A 15,014-nucleotide genomic window follows, 5' to 3' on the forward strand; every position below is an offset into this window, starting at 1 on the left:
AGCCCAGCTACAACTGTTCGATTAACTACTGCACTGTAGAAAAATCGTTCGAGAATTACACCCTCAAAATATGGCTCAATCGTTTGATCGAAGCCACTCGATACGGTACGTAACCGCTCTATTCGAAACCGTTCAAATTAATATGGTATTATTACCATTCTATTATGGTGCTGAGACCACTCAAATATGGTGTTACCACCATTCTAACTTCTCCAAAACATGAATATGGCACTACGACCACTCAAATATGGTGATACCACCATTTCTCCTTAAAATTATTAAAATAATATATATATACTGTTAAGATCATTCTTTAATATGATCTTAATAGTACTCAATATTCCGAAGAATCATATATTATCGAAGGGACTATGAACTTAAGACCAAGGGACTATGGTCTTAAGAACACTCTTAATACCGAAGGGACAGAAAGGAGTAGAAGCAGAAGAAACTTGTTAAAAACAAGTCGGAGGGAGAAGAGAGGAAAAAACACAGGAAGCATCGACTGTGAATTTTCGGTGTGAAGAATCAAATGGGACGAGCTCTCCTTTTATAGGGAGAGTTTGTAACAAAAAACGAGTGACTTGGGGATTAAGTCTGCTTAATCCTTAAGCAAACGCGTTTTGTTTCTTAATTGAATATATCCGGAAGTTTCTGGATATGCTTTTGGATCGGGTCGGATCGTAACAAATTTATTTGTTACGCCTAGCGCTTACGGATAATGATTAAATTAATTAATTAATTAATTTAACATTTTCAAGTGACAAAAAAATATATATTAATTTTTTTTTAAGCGTTCACCCGTTCACAAAATTGGGTACCCCAAGGGCACACCCTTGGAGGTCACTTTTCCCATATATAAACACTTACAAGTTGGGGTGACCGTTCAATGTGGGACATTTTTAAGTCACACCCACACACTAGTTTTTTTTCATAGTGTTTTTCTTTCCAATTTTCTTCACTAGAATTAACTAGTGTTCCAACAATATCAAATAACCTCTTCATAATCTAAGTTGGAGCGCCAAACTCAAACAAAATTGGTGTGTAAAAATTTCATCCTCTCCCTCCATGACGTGAAAGTTTTTTCAAACTGCTTAAAAAACTGAAGAGTCACTTTGCGTTTCATTTATGATGATCAAATTAATTACTAGTAGAATATTAATGTTGTATTTTAAAATATTTTAAAAAATATTTAATGTAGGGGCAAACTTGTCAAAATAACACACATTTGAGACAAATTTATTATTCCAACCATTTTTTTTAATACCCGTGTTTTTTTCTTCTTCTAAAATACTCTTATAAAAAGGGACGGTGGAAATAGTTGAAAATGGAGCATGTAAACCTAAAACAAATAAAGGACTAATAAAATGGAAGCCGTTTTTGAAGCTTGTAGTGTGCCATGCTTTAATAGCCACCTATTTCCAACTCCCACTTTTATCTCTATAGCATTTGATTGAAGAACATCCTCATACAAGAAATCAAGAAACATATAAAGAATAATACCTAAAAAAATTATGTAAATGTGACAACTAAAAAGGAACGAAGTTGGATTTTATTTATTTAGGTATATATATTGAAGAGATAGACTCCAACACATTAACCTCCTCTCATTTTATTTATGACAACAACATCTCAATACTTGGGGATAGTGTCCAACACATTCACCTCCTCTCTTATATCCCCTGTTCAAGCAATCTTGATTACACTCTGAAAAATCTATGCACATCCTGTATAAGCAGCTTAGTCCAGAAGAATTAACATTAAAACTAGTAGTAGTTGCTAATCCTGCAACCAACATAAAATTAAAGTAGATGAGTATGTAGCCCGTGTTCACAAACATTGAATGCAGTTGGTGGACCACTTTAGGGCACTCGTTAATGAACCAAATGTAAAAGTATTGCGTATTCAATTTTCTAAAAGTTTAAAAATATCTTTATGCAATACAGATTTTTATCATTTCTCTACAAGTTTCCTAAGGGGACATGTAGCAAAACCCAGATATTTATTATTGATCTTTGATTCAAGAAATATATGTCCTTGCAAATTAATAAAAAAAGAAAAAGAAAATTCATATAATATAAGTTGTTAATTGAATCATACTCATGTAAAAATCAAGTTTTTTTTTCCTCCGTAGAATAAGAAGGTTCCTCTAAATCAAGTTTTTCGTTTCTTTCTTTTTGCAGTTTTAATTCAATCGAAGCATGATGTGATTGTGTTGTTTTGTTATCTCATGTTTGGGTAGTTTAAAAAAAGATATTTCTTCAAAGGTGTATCTTATGTCACTTTCATATACTTGAATTGCTCGAAGTGAAGGGCACATGTCTCCTACCTAGACGTTAATCATTGGACAATTGAACTTGGACCAGCTAAGATGGTCTTCAAGATGATTTCAAAGAACATCGTGGATGACAAATATTTTAACAAAAAAAAAAAATATATATATATATATATTTTAACAAGGAAGACCAATATGAAAGTAGGTCTATTATTTTAAATATTAGGGTTACCTTCTAGCTTTTACAACCATTCCATTTGATTTGATAGAGTTTTTAAGAAGGAAAGTTTGTTTAGTTGCTCACATTCTAAAAGGGATGACTACATTCATTAATATTCTAAAAAGAGAGGTGCTATATAGCACTACTCTTTTTTGCCCACGAATACACGACTTGTAAAAAGCACCTCGCATACAATACATGGGGGGAGAGAGAAAATTAATCTAGTGCTATATCCAAGGGTCATTAACATTCGTGCTTGTTGTCGTGCACGTTGTTGTCCTGCATACAAGCATTTCTCTTCTAAAAAATTGTGATTAAGATCCAATGTATTATAAATTTGATTGCAGGAGAGTTAACGGTATCTACAATAAGCTTCTAGATGTAAGAATCTATTATTTATTCACAGCTCTTATGTTGTGATTAAGTAAGCAGGGTTGCTTATATTATAGCTAGACCATTTTTATCTTATTCTAGCCTCTATATCCTCGATGATGTATCTGCTTAACCCTACTCTTTTAGACACCCTTGATGTGTAGACCTATTTATACCACTCTGAAAAATTTAGTTAACTAAATATATGGTCTGTGTGACCATATTTTAGTTGTCTGACCATTATTTTTCCAGAATTTATTTGGTTAATTAAGTGGAAAAATAGTGGTCACGTGCATTTTAGTTGCGTGACCACATTTTTCAGCTTCTAAATGATGGTTACGCAACTGAAAAAATATGGTCACACAAACTATATATTTGATTAACTAAAATTTTATAGAGTGGTATAAAGAGGTGTACACATTAAGGGTGTCTACTAATCTTTATTCAATCATTAATGAAATGACCTAAGCTTATCTTTGCTAAAAAAAATATTGCTTAATTTTGTTTTTGTAAAAAAAATAAAATGAGATTCCAAATAGAATCAATTTTCATGGAACATTTATATAAGAGATGAAACTTTTTTTAATGACAATATATAAAAGACGCAACTAAAGAAATCAAGCAAGGGGAACATACTCACTTGAGTTGGTTGGTATTGGTTCATTCATCATAGCTTTGCTGAATTTAGTTGGATCTCCTGCAAGTGAATAGCGGGACTAGACCCCTTAAATTAGCTGGTCATTGAGTCATATTGTAATATCAATTCAAATTTCACCATTCAAAAATCAAACAGTTAAGAATCCTAACATAGACGAACCTGACAATATTATATTGATTGGGGAGAAAACCAACACTAGGGACTTAACAATTCAAAGTGTGTATGAGTCTCAAAACAATAGAGTTCAACCCATCGAGGGAGATTGGGAAGACCCTCATAGAATTCAAACTTTTATGTGGATGGCGGCTTATTGGCGTCTTCTTACTAATTATCGTATGAGTAAATGGGGTGTTAGAATTTCTCTGCCACATCCTTTAGATATGATAGAGACAATGAAGCCACTATTCAAGTTTTACAGGATTGCCCCATAGCAACCCAAACATGGATAAGGTTGGTCCCTTCAAATAAAATCTCTAATATTTTTTATTTTATTTTTATGTTTAATCAATCATCAACTGCATGATATTTAAAATAAAAAGTGGAGAACAATTTTTTGGTGGCTTGTTGGCACATGTGGATGGGGAGAAACAAAAATAATTTTAAGAATGACTTTTGGCGTCCGGCTGACCTAATTTATGCTATTCTCAAAATGATTGAAGACATAGACAACTACACCCACCATCCCTTGAAGACTCACCAATAAGACACTATTTTCACTAGATGAAAAAGACCTTAGGAGAGGTGGGTTAAGCTTAATTGTGACGGAACATACAAGAATTCCTTGGGTCTTGCTGGTTGTGTTGGTTCATTTTGGAAGTTAGAATGGCTTAAAAGGTACTCTTGCAAAATTGGAAAATGTTAAGTGCTTTGTGCTGAAATGTGGAGAATATACTTAAGAATGAAGCTTGCTTAGAGACAGGGTTTCCACAATCTTCAAGTGGAAAGTGACTCAAAAACTTTTGTTGACATGATTACAGGAAAAGCTAAAATCAATGGCAATTCACCCACCTTTGTGACTCGTATTCAAGAGCTCTTGAATTTGATTTGGAAGCTGTATTTGAATCATACCATGCGAGAAGGAAATAAGGGTGTTAATGTGCAAGCTAATCTTTGCTTCTCTCTAGATTCTTTTAACATTCATGTTATGGAGACACCTTCTAATGAGGTTTCTATTCTCCTTTTTTATGACATTTATAGGACTTACATGCCTAGAAACTTTCATATAACTTTGTAGCTATTTTTTTATCGTTTTTGGACGTCAACTCTATTTTATCATAAAAAAAAGAATCATTTTATTAAAATCAATTCAACATCTAAATGAGTTTAATCTATAGTATTTATTAACGAAAAATGAGATCATGTATAAGCAAACCAAAACGGATTAGACCAAAATTAACTTTGTTTTTAATGCCAATAAATAAATATATAAACACCAAAAGAGAATACACCAGGGCCGGTCCAACAAATTAAGAGGCCTAAAACAAAAATTTTAATGTGGCATTTAAAAATAATTTTTTTAACTAAATATTTATATAAAATCAATTTTGTGGAGACCAAAATTTGAATTAGTGACCAGGAGTAATTGAGGCATTTTGGTAATCAATTAAGCTATACAAATGTATGTAATTTATCTGTCATATAATATACTTTCAACCAAATTAATTTTTTAGAGGCCTTTTTTTTACTCAAAATTTTGAAGTCTAAAGCCCTTACTTAAGTTGCTTGGCCCTTAGGCCGGCCAGGAATACACCACCACAAAGCAAACCCCCCTAAAGAAAGAACACCAAAAAACAAGAAAACAAATCACCTGGCAAAACTCTTCTAAGCTGCTAACAATCGGAGAAAGTATTGCCAGACAACATCCGACGTAAGGTACCTAGGGAACCACACAAAACCGAATGGAACCAGGAAATGACAACAAAGCCACCTATAAACAAAGTTAGGATAGTCGATGCAAGAAGCAATCAAACAAACGTAGCAAAATACTATGGTCAACCACAAAAATCGAATAATCACGTCATATTTTTGTATTACTTTATTTAAAAATAAAATAAAATTTAGAATAAAATTTGCCTTGTACCTAACCAAACATGTATCTAAGAATTTTCTATAAAACTCACTCTTTCCTATTACCTGAAAGCAAAACAAAAGCAACACACAAAATCCTGAAAAGACGAAATTGGTATATATGAGAAGCCATTGTGTAAGATTTCACTTTGTATTTTATTGCAGGTGGATGTAGGACTAACACGTTCCTTATATATAAACAAATAATCAAATTTTTAAGGTAAACAATTAAGATCTAATTTTAACCGTTAACAATAGGGAAACACTTAGGATCCATTAATATATAAACATGCATCAATCTGATTAGTAACTTTATATAATGTTACACCAATGGAACATTAATATCTGTCAATAAAAGAAATCAATGGAAACGTTAATGAATTAATTTTTTAGAGAAGAAAAACGTTAAGTGAATGGAAAAACGTTAATAAAAATTGTAAGTTAGGATCGGAGTAAGATAATATAATCTGATACTTCAAGTACTCATTACTTAATGAATAATGATTCAGATTTAATGGTACTTGCACATATTTGTATCCGCTAGTAAATTAAGTAAATTATTTAAATATCCTAAGTCAAATATAAGGACCTAAACTATTGCTGATAAGACTTTGAATATAAACCAATGTTGGGCAGCTTATCAGTTCAGCACAATGGTTACCTTCCCTGTAAATGTGAGTAACCATAAAGCTTTAGTTGAATGTGATGTGATGAAATATGTTTTGTGTCGAAATGAAATGTATGGATATTATTATGTTTTGGTAATAAAAAAAAAAAAAAAAAAGGAAATGAATGTGAGAAAATTTTGTTGTTAAATTGAGAGTGAAATTATAGATATTATTATGTGTTCTTAGTTTATTTTTTGCGCTTTTTCAAGTAAGATAATTGATCAGTCTCATGTTGATTTGATTAAATCCACCTTGTAGAAGTAGTTTCTAGGGTGGAATCCTAGCCTTTCATGCTCCTTATATGATTGGGATAATGCTTCACTCTAGTGACGGTATCTGTAGATTTATGGTTTGAAGGTACGGGGACGTCAGTCTTTCGACGTGTCGGCTGTGTTTCCTCCTTTCTCAGCAAGGTAGGGTTTTTATGGTCGGAGGTCATGCAAGAGTTTGGGAAATCTTCTATATTTGTCTTTGTTGGTGGCTTTTGTTCTTCCTTTGGTTTTTGCTTTTTTTTTCCTTCTCTTTTTTATGTGTTCCTTGACCTTGTTCTGAGTACTCCTTGTACTCCTACCCTGGTTTTGGTTCTTGTTTGTATCTGGATTGTGTTAATATTTTATCATCAAAAGAAGCTGGAGATATTTTAGGTAGATCATTTTTTTTACAAAGTCCATTTAAAAAAAATTATCCATGCATATTTGTAAATATTTGTAGGTATCTCAAAATATGTGGATTATAAAAGAAGCTGGAGATATTTTAGGTAGATCATTTTTTTTTTAACAAAGTCCATTTAAAAAAATTAACCATGTGTATCTGTAAATATCTGTAGGTATCTCAAAATATGTGGATTATCACTTAACGGATACTCGTGCTGAACAAAACATACACATGTATGAATATTATTTGCACACATAGATACCCAAATACATCACTAACAGTAAGTTAAACATTAATTCCAAGATTTTTTACCTGTCATGTGATTTGGACAACCAGTATCCAAGTACCATTCATCATTCTGCTCTTCATCACTTTTGATTGGGGCCATCAAAAGTACTTCATCTGAATCAGAGCCTTCATTGTGAGCAAATTAGGCTTCATCACCATTATTTATAGGAACCTTCTTGGATCTGCATTCAGAGACATAGTGTCTCCACTTCTAACAATTATAACACTGAATATCTTTCCTATATGTTGTCTTCCTATTCTGACCTGATGCAAGCTTTACTTCATCTTTCTTGAGACTTTCTTGATTCTTACTTGAAGTCTTGAACCTTCAACATTTTTGAAAGCTTGATCATTCCAATGCTGCTTTCATTTCTTTGCATACTAGGCCTGCAAACTTTTATCAGATGCAGAACCGTTGGATTTTTCTTTGATTCTATCGGTTAGCCCTCAATTCATGAGCTTCAAAGGCTTGCTTACAATTCTTCCATCTTCATCATATTTAAGTCCTTGGATTCTTCTAAGGCCACAACAATATGATCAAACCTTGGTGTCAAGGTCCTAAGAACCTTCACAATCTTCCTCAAATCAGTGATGGTATCTCCATTCCTTATCATCTGATTTGCCAGGTTCACCAGTTTATCAAATTACTGACTTATAGATTCTCCTTTCTCCACAATCAACATCTCATATTTCCTTCTCAGTGCTTGAAGCCTTGCCTTTTTCAATTTTCCATCTCTTGTATACAATCTTTCAAGTGTATCCCAGGTTTCTTTAGCATTTTCATAACAAATGATTTTCTCAAAAATTCCACTACTCACGCAACGGTGAATGAGAAACATGGCTTTCCCATCCGTCTTGTTTGCGTCCTTGTTTGCAGCATGTTGAGTCTCTGTTGCATTTATCGCTAAAGTTGTTATATGCCATCATTAACAACATCAAGAACATCTTGGTATCCAAAAATCACCTTCATCTTTACGACCCATTTATCATAATTCTTTCCATCGAAAACTGGTAGGTGCGCATGGAAGATTCCAATGTTGTGAGTTGTCATCTTTCACCGATTCTCCAACAATTGTGACCAAATTGGGCTCTAGTACCAATTTGATAGAACAAATTGAGAGAAAGTGAAGAAATTTAGAAGTGTGAGGTTTGAGAAGATTAGAGAGTAACAGAAAAATTGAAAACAGACTTTACTGACTTGAGAATATAATGATTCTCATACTACTAATCAAAGACTAGGCATAGGGTATTTATATACAAAAAATGTAACAAACTCTATAAACAAACTAGTTAACTTGAGTTTACTTAACCAAGAAGTTAACCCCTTTTTCTCTCAAATTTTAACTAATTCAAATGATAAAACCCTAGCTAACTGAATTTACAAAACTCCTAATATCTGAGTGTTGCAATAAATCTTCCCTAGCTTCTCTTTCGTCAATTGATCGCTTAAGAAATTGTATTTGGTCTTTATATGCTTGTTCTTGCCATGTAACATTGGATTTCTAGCAAGGTTAATTGCGTATGTATTTTCAAATTTGAGTTGCATTGGACTCTAGCATTTTAATTTAAACTCATTAAGCATTGAGCTTAACCAAAATGTTTGACATACAATCTATGATACTACAACATATTCTGCTTCACATGATTATAGAGTGCAATATTCCGTTTCTTTGAGCATCATGATATAAGAGCATTTAGTGTAGTAAACTAGCACCTAAATGCACTATTCTTCTCAACCTTGTCCCCACTCCTTTTTGAATCTGAGTATATATGCATCTACTTCAATGGTCACACTTACTTTGCCTCTTAGAAACAGTAATTCAACTTATTGAGTAGATTTTAGATACCTCACGATTCTTTTTGCAGCAATCATATGAGAATCCTTAGGTTCGCTCTTAAACCTACTCACCAATCCTTAGCAATCCCACACATGTTTAAACAAAGTAACATGCTTTTTCTTCTTCTCCTTTTATCTACTTTATATTCCTTCCAAAGGAGTTTTTGCTGGATTGCAGTTGTCCGCCTGGATCCTCTTGATTACTTCACCAATGTATTTCCTTTGATGCATCAATATACCCATCATCAACAGAGGTAAATGAGGTTACTATTAGCGGTATTTTTCGTTTTGCATACGCACCATATTCAGCCACATATATTGAGAACAGTACTTGAGCAAGAAAATAGTCAATCATCTTGTTCTTCAATAAGAAACAAATCTTCAATCATGTTGTCATGTTTTCTCTTTCTTTAATCTATATTACATTTCTATGACATATTGAGCCACACTTCTCAAATGCTTCACAATTTGATTAGTTCAATAGCCATTTGTGGCACATACCATTGGAAATATGTTTCATCTAATTTCACTATGAAAGTTATGTTCATGGAAAAATGAGCTTAAATAACCATTATTTATTTCACATCAAACACTTAATTATATTCTGATTCATTTGCAGAATGAACTCTTTGGTATTCCCCCACACCTATCATATTATTCTTCATCAATGGAACATAAAGAATGTCAATTATATAGTAAAACCTCCAATCTTCCTTTTAAACATGAAGTGATTCCTTTAAATGACAATTTATGAATGCCAACTATGTTACATTTCAGTTACCTATGAGAGTGTAAGTCCTCGCCTTAATAAATATCCTACCGTGTACGCAACTCTAGAGGATTGACAACACCGTACCCTGTATTGCATGTATATATGGTCTTCAAGGTGATGGAGGAGCAACATGACCTTTGGAGGGACGTTAGATCCACCCAAACTAACCACTTAAATTAGAACCCTTATTTCACAACTAGTAATTGTATTTGCATTAATTCCAACAAAGACGTAGAGGAGATTCAAAGAATCCTAATCATCGCTAGAACTCTAAATCAAACCTTTTATTTTCTGCAATCAATAAAACTTCTTTGTGCAATCAAATCAAACTTGCAAATTCTCCCCAATTTACTATTTTTAATAGGTTTAGCTAGTTGTCTCATCGAAACGACAACCCTATGAAGATGATTTACTTACTACTTTATTACATGGAAACGGTTTGTGGCACTTGTCAAATTTTGTCATCAGCAAGCCTTACATGTTTTTGTTTTCCACAAAGGATGTGTGGGAAGCTTTTAAGAAAACATACTTTGATATCCAAAACTCCTGCCAAATATTTGGTTTAAAATAAAAGGTATGGCATTCTAAACAAGGTGACAAGAATGTAACTGCTTATTAAATTTAGCTGTTGATCATATGGAAAGAGTTAGATCTCTGTTATGATGACAATTGGAGGTTTGCAGAAGATATTCTTCTTTTTCTCAAAAGGAAATAAAATGATCAACTCTTCATGTTTCTCGCTAGGATGAATAAAGATATTGATGAGGTAAAAGGTCGAGTTTTTGGAAAGATACCATTGCCAACTCTTCGTGGATCTTTTGTAGAAATAATAAGGGAGAAGGCACGACAAGGAATTATGATGGGAAAGACACCTCAAAGATCTGAATATGAAGGCTCAACTCTGGCTACTAGGAACCTCGGCGAGGGAAAAATTATGCTTTTCTTAGTATCAGTTCTAGTCATACTTGTTGGATGTATGTTGGCTTCACTTTTGCCTAAAACAAATATTCAAGTATGATGTTGGATACGATGTTCCAACATCCTGGCAAGGTTCAGTGTGACCTGTTCTTGTGCCTTGATTTACGCACGCGTTTTATATTTAAGGAATCCACGCCTTTATTCTTGTTGGTCAACCTGCGTGCTTTTAGTACAGAATCAGATGGTTTGTGATTTCCTAAGATTGTGCTATTTAATTAGAAAAGTTTTGGAGGTGATCAGGATGTTCCTAATTATGTGCCTACATATTAGGAGTTTCCTTTTCTGGTTCTATTTTTCGTGAAATGGATCACCGAATTGTTCTGAAGCCCAACAAGTGTTCTGACCCGTATTGCTTCAGTATATATATATATATAAGACTACAAGACCTAATTCATTCACCGAAGCCGCCGCACTAAAAATGTAGACTTTTAGGGTTTTGAGTCTTTGTGTGTTCTACTCTTGTATCTGTCGATGCAAGTTTAGTTCTGATTATTTGTGAGCCTTTCTTGTATCGTTTGTGATACATGTTAAGGACCTAGATCGAGTTGTAGACTCATGTGTACTACACCAAAGCTGTGAAGCACGGTTGTAGGTAGATTGTTTTGAAGGTAACTTCATATTTGATTGAGTTTGTAATCTGATAGGTCACAGGGGCTGTGACTGACTGTTGTAGGGAGTGAGATGGGATCTCAGATCTAGGAGTTCCTAGGTTGAAGTCTATACCGGTAGGTCCTAGGTCATATAGTGCAAACGTGGTTTGCTGAGAGCTATTGAATATGGACTACACTAGTGGATTTCCTTCCTGGCTTAGTAGCCCCCAGATGTAGGTGAGTTATGCCGAACTGGGTTAACAAACTCTTTGTGCCATTTATTTTCCTGTCGTTTATCTTGCTGTTTGTTTTTGCTTACTGCTAGTATGATGTTGGAACATTAAACGGAACATCTGCTTTCTGCGCATCTGGATTTGAAACTTCATACAAAAACAGCTTCTAACTAACGCGCTAAAATTCAACATCTGTTATATTTGTCTTGATCTGTCTGCTTTCTGCTAGCTCGATGTTAAAACATCTTACTTGACATTATGTTCGTAATTGATGTTGAAACATCGTATAAAACATCTGAAAGCTAGCCTGCCAGAATTTCAATACTTGGATAGCATATTTAGGTTCCTCTAATCACATGATAGGAGAATCTAATATGTTCTCTTCATACAGTACATGTGCATGTAATAAAAAAATATAATCCGCAGATGGCTCTTTTGCAGTCATTGTAGGTAAAGGGCCAATTGTGATGTGTCCAATGTTAACTGTTAAAGATGTCCTTCATGTTCCAAACTTATCATATAATTTAATGTCTCTTAAGTAAATTAGCCCAAGATATAAAATGTCGATCTATTTTTCTTTTGATCTCACTGTGTCTTTCAGGATTTGAACTCTGGGAAGATGATTGGCAGTGCTAAGTAGAGTGGAGGACTTTACTACCTAGACACTGGATCTGCATCACAAATACCTTCGAAAATAATAAGTTCCTGGTTTGAGTCTTTCTTAGTTTTGAATAATAATGATCACAATGTTATGGTATGTTATGTTATGGCATTTACGATTAGGTCATCCTTGTTTTCATTATTTAAAACACTTGTTTCCTAAGTTATTTCATATTATGAATTTTTCTTTGTTTAATGTGAAGCATGTGAGTTTGCAAAACATTATCAATCCCAATTTCCAATACAACCTTATAAAATGATGATTGGTCCCCTAACCGTACAAGTACACTTTATCTCAAAAGTGGTTTATCACATTTATATATGGCCATTAAAGAGTATGTTGGGTGTGCTTAATAAAGATAAATCAGATAGTTGTCAGGTTATAAATGATTTTGTTACAATGGTGCAAAAGCAATTTCAAGCAAATACTCAAGTCTTTAGAAGTGACAACGACAAAGAATATTTTAACATTATTTATGATGATTTTTTTACTTAAACATGAGATTGTACATTAAAGTTCATGTCCTAATACTCTTCAACAAAAGGGAGTTACTGAAAGGAAAAAAAACATTTGTTGGAGGTTGCTATAGATTTACTTTTCTCAAGTAAAGTTCCAAACTATTTGTGAGGTGAAGTTATTATACAATTATATATTTAATTAACATAATGCCTTCAAAAGTTATCGATTTCAAAACTCAAAGTAATACTTTCAAAGAATGTTTTCCAAGTACTTGTGTTTCAACTGATTTGACATTAAATATCTTTGGTTGCACAACCTTTGTTCATGAACATAAGAATTTTGGAAACATTGAACCACGTGCTATAAAATGTGTTTTTGTTGGATGCTCCCAAACCCAAAAGGGTTATGATTGTTTGATCCAAAAAACAATAAAATGTTTGTCACTATGGACGTTACATTGTTTGAAAATAAACCTTTTTTTTATGACACTCATCTTCAAAGGGAAAATTTAAAGGAAGACTCATTTCAAACCAAGAACATTGGTTTTTTAAATAATTTATCTTTGCATGTACCACAAAGCTGTAAGACTTATACTTCTGCACCAATACAAAATGGTCATGATTATTTATCTCGTCATACTCTTGTTATGAGTAAGGAACTTTATGAATACGAGCCTACATTTTCTAATTTAGAAATAAATTGGAATCTTGAAAATGATGATAATGATGATATAATTGAAATGCTACAAAATAACGAGTCATCTAAAGAGAACATATTTGAAGTAGGAAATTAAGACTTGGAAAGAAAGTTTTTTAAATAAACCTTTTTTTTATGACACTCATCTTCAAAGGGGAAATTTAAAGGAAGACTCATTTCAAACCAAGGACATTGGTTTTTTAAATAATTTATCTTTGCATGTACCACAAAGTTGTAAGACTTATACTTCTGCACCAATACAAAATGGTCATGATTATTTATCTCGTCATACTCTTGTTATGAGTAAGGAACTTTATGAATACGAGCCTACATTTTCTAATTTAGAAATAAATTGGAATCTTGAAAATGATGATAATGATGATATAATTGAAATGCTACAAAATAACGAGTCATCTAAAGAGAAAATATTTGAAGTAGGATACAAGACTTGGAAAGAAAGTTTTTTGTGAAAAGAACCACAGAAAAAGAGATGAGTCCATGTCATGAATCTGAACCGTGAAAAGATCAACCTTCTAAGAAAAGAAAACATAAGTCTATCTTTGTATCTGAGATGTGTATTTTTTATCCTGATATAGATGATCATTTAGCCATTATAAAACTTGTTAGATCTTCCCAAAAACACCCTATGTCCAACTTTATATCATACTCAAATTTTTCATCTTTTTTTTTGCCTTCACCTCAAAATTATATAGTGTAGAGATTCCAAAAAAGTGTACATGCTGCTCTAGAAATTGCAAGGTGGAGATAAGTTGCACTTGAGGAGATGAAAGCTCTTGAAAATAAAAAAACATGGAGTATCATGAGACTATCAGAACACAAGAAGACACCTCCTGTTGCAAAATTGAACATTGTTTGTATTCTCTTATCTCCTGATGCTAGCTTGGATTGATCTCTACATCAAATGGATGTTAAGAATGCCTATGTCAATGGCGACCTAGAAGAAATACATTCTATACTTATTGAATGGTATCATAGTTTTATAGCAGAAATACATTCTATACTTAGTGAAGGAATCATAAATGAGTGTATGTCGTCCAACAGATACCCCTATGGATCCTAATGCTAAATTTTGGGGAGAAGGTAATGTTCTTGTTGATACTAGAAGATAATATAGATTGGTTTGGAAACTGATTTATTTATCACTCAGCATGTCTGATATCGCTTTCTTAATTAGTGTAGTAAGTCATTTTATGCTTCATCTTTCCAGGAACATCTTGAAGCAGTCTATAGGATATTGAGATATTTGTAGAGAAATCGCGAAAGAATCTTATTATCTAAGAAGACTAGTGAAAGAAGTGTGTCTTTCTTTATCAATGATGATTGGGCAGTTTTACTAACAGACAAAAGATCAACCTCTGGATATTATACCTATGTTTGGCGTAATCTTATGACATGGAGGAGAAAGAAACAAGAAGTTGTAGCAAAAAGCAATGTAGAAGCCAAGTTTAGAGATATGACTCAAGAAATTTGTGAATGATTATCGATCCATATATTCCTATAAGAATTTATGATGAAAATTGATCTTCCGTTATAATTATACTTCGACAGTAAAGTTCCTATTAGCA

General features: G+C 33.0%; 1 long non-coding RNA gene across 2 annotated transcripts; it reads right to left on the reverse strand.

The window, feature by feature from the left end:
* Positions 1-1,377: 1,377 nt before the first annotated feature.
* Positions 1,378-5,522, reverse strand: LOC146907400 (uncharacterized). Of its 2 annotated transcripts, none has more exons than XR_015019981.1 (3): positions 5,333-5,522; positions 3,508-3,583; positions 1,378-1,785 (listed from the first exon to the last, which is right to left on the reverse strand). It is a non-coding gene; the product is annotated as an uncharacterized LOC146907400 (long non-coding RNA). The 2 variants fall into 2 exon arrangements; XR_015019982.1 differs by having other exon boundaries at positions 3,508-3,564; positions 5,333-5,519.
* Positions 5,523-15,014: the final 9,492 nt, after the last annotated feature.

The sequence above is a fragment of the Medicago sativa genome, chromosome 7, assembly GCF_051527215.1.
Source record: "Medicago sativa cultivar Bolivia chromosome 7, Bolivia_mono, whole genome shotgun sequence".
Taxonomy (NCBI): Eukaryota; Viridiplantae; Streptophyta; class Magnoliopsida; order Fabales; family Fabaceae; genus Medicago; species Medicago sativa.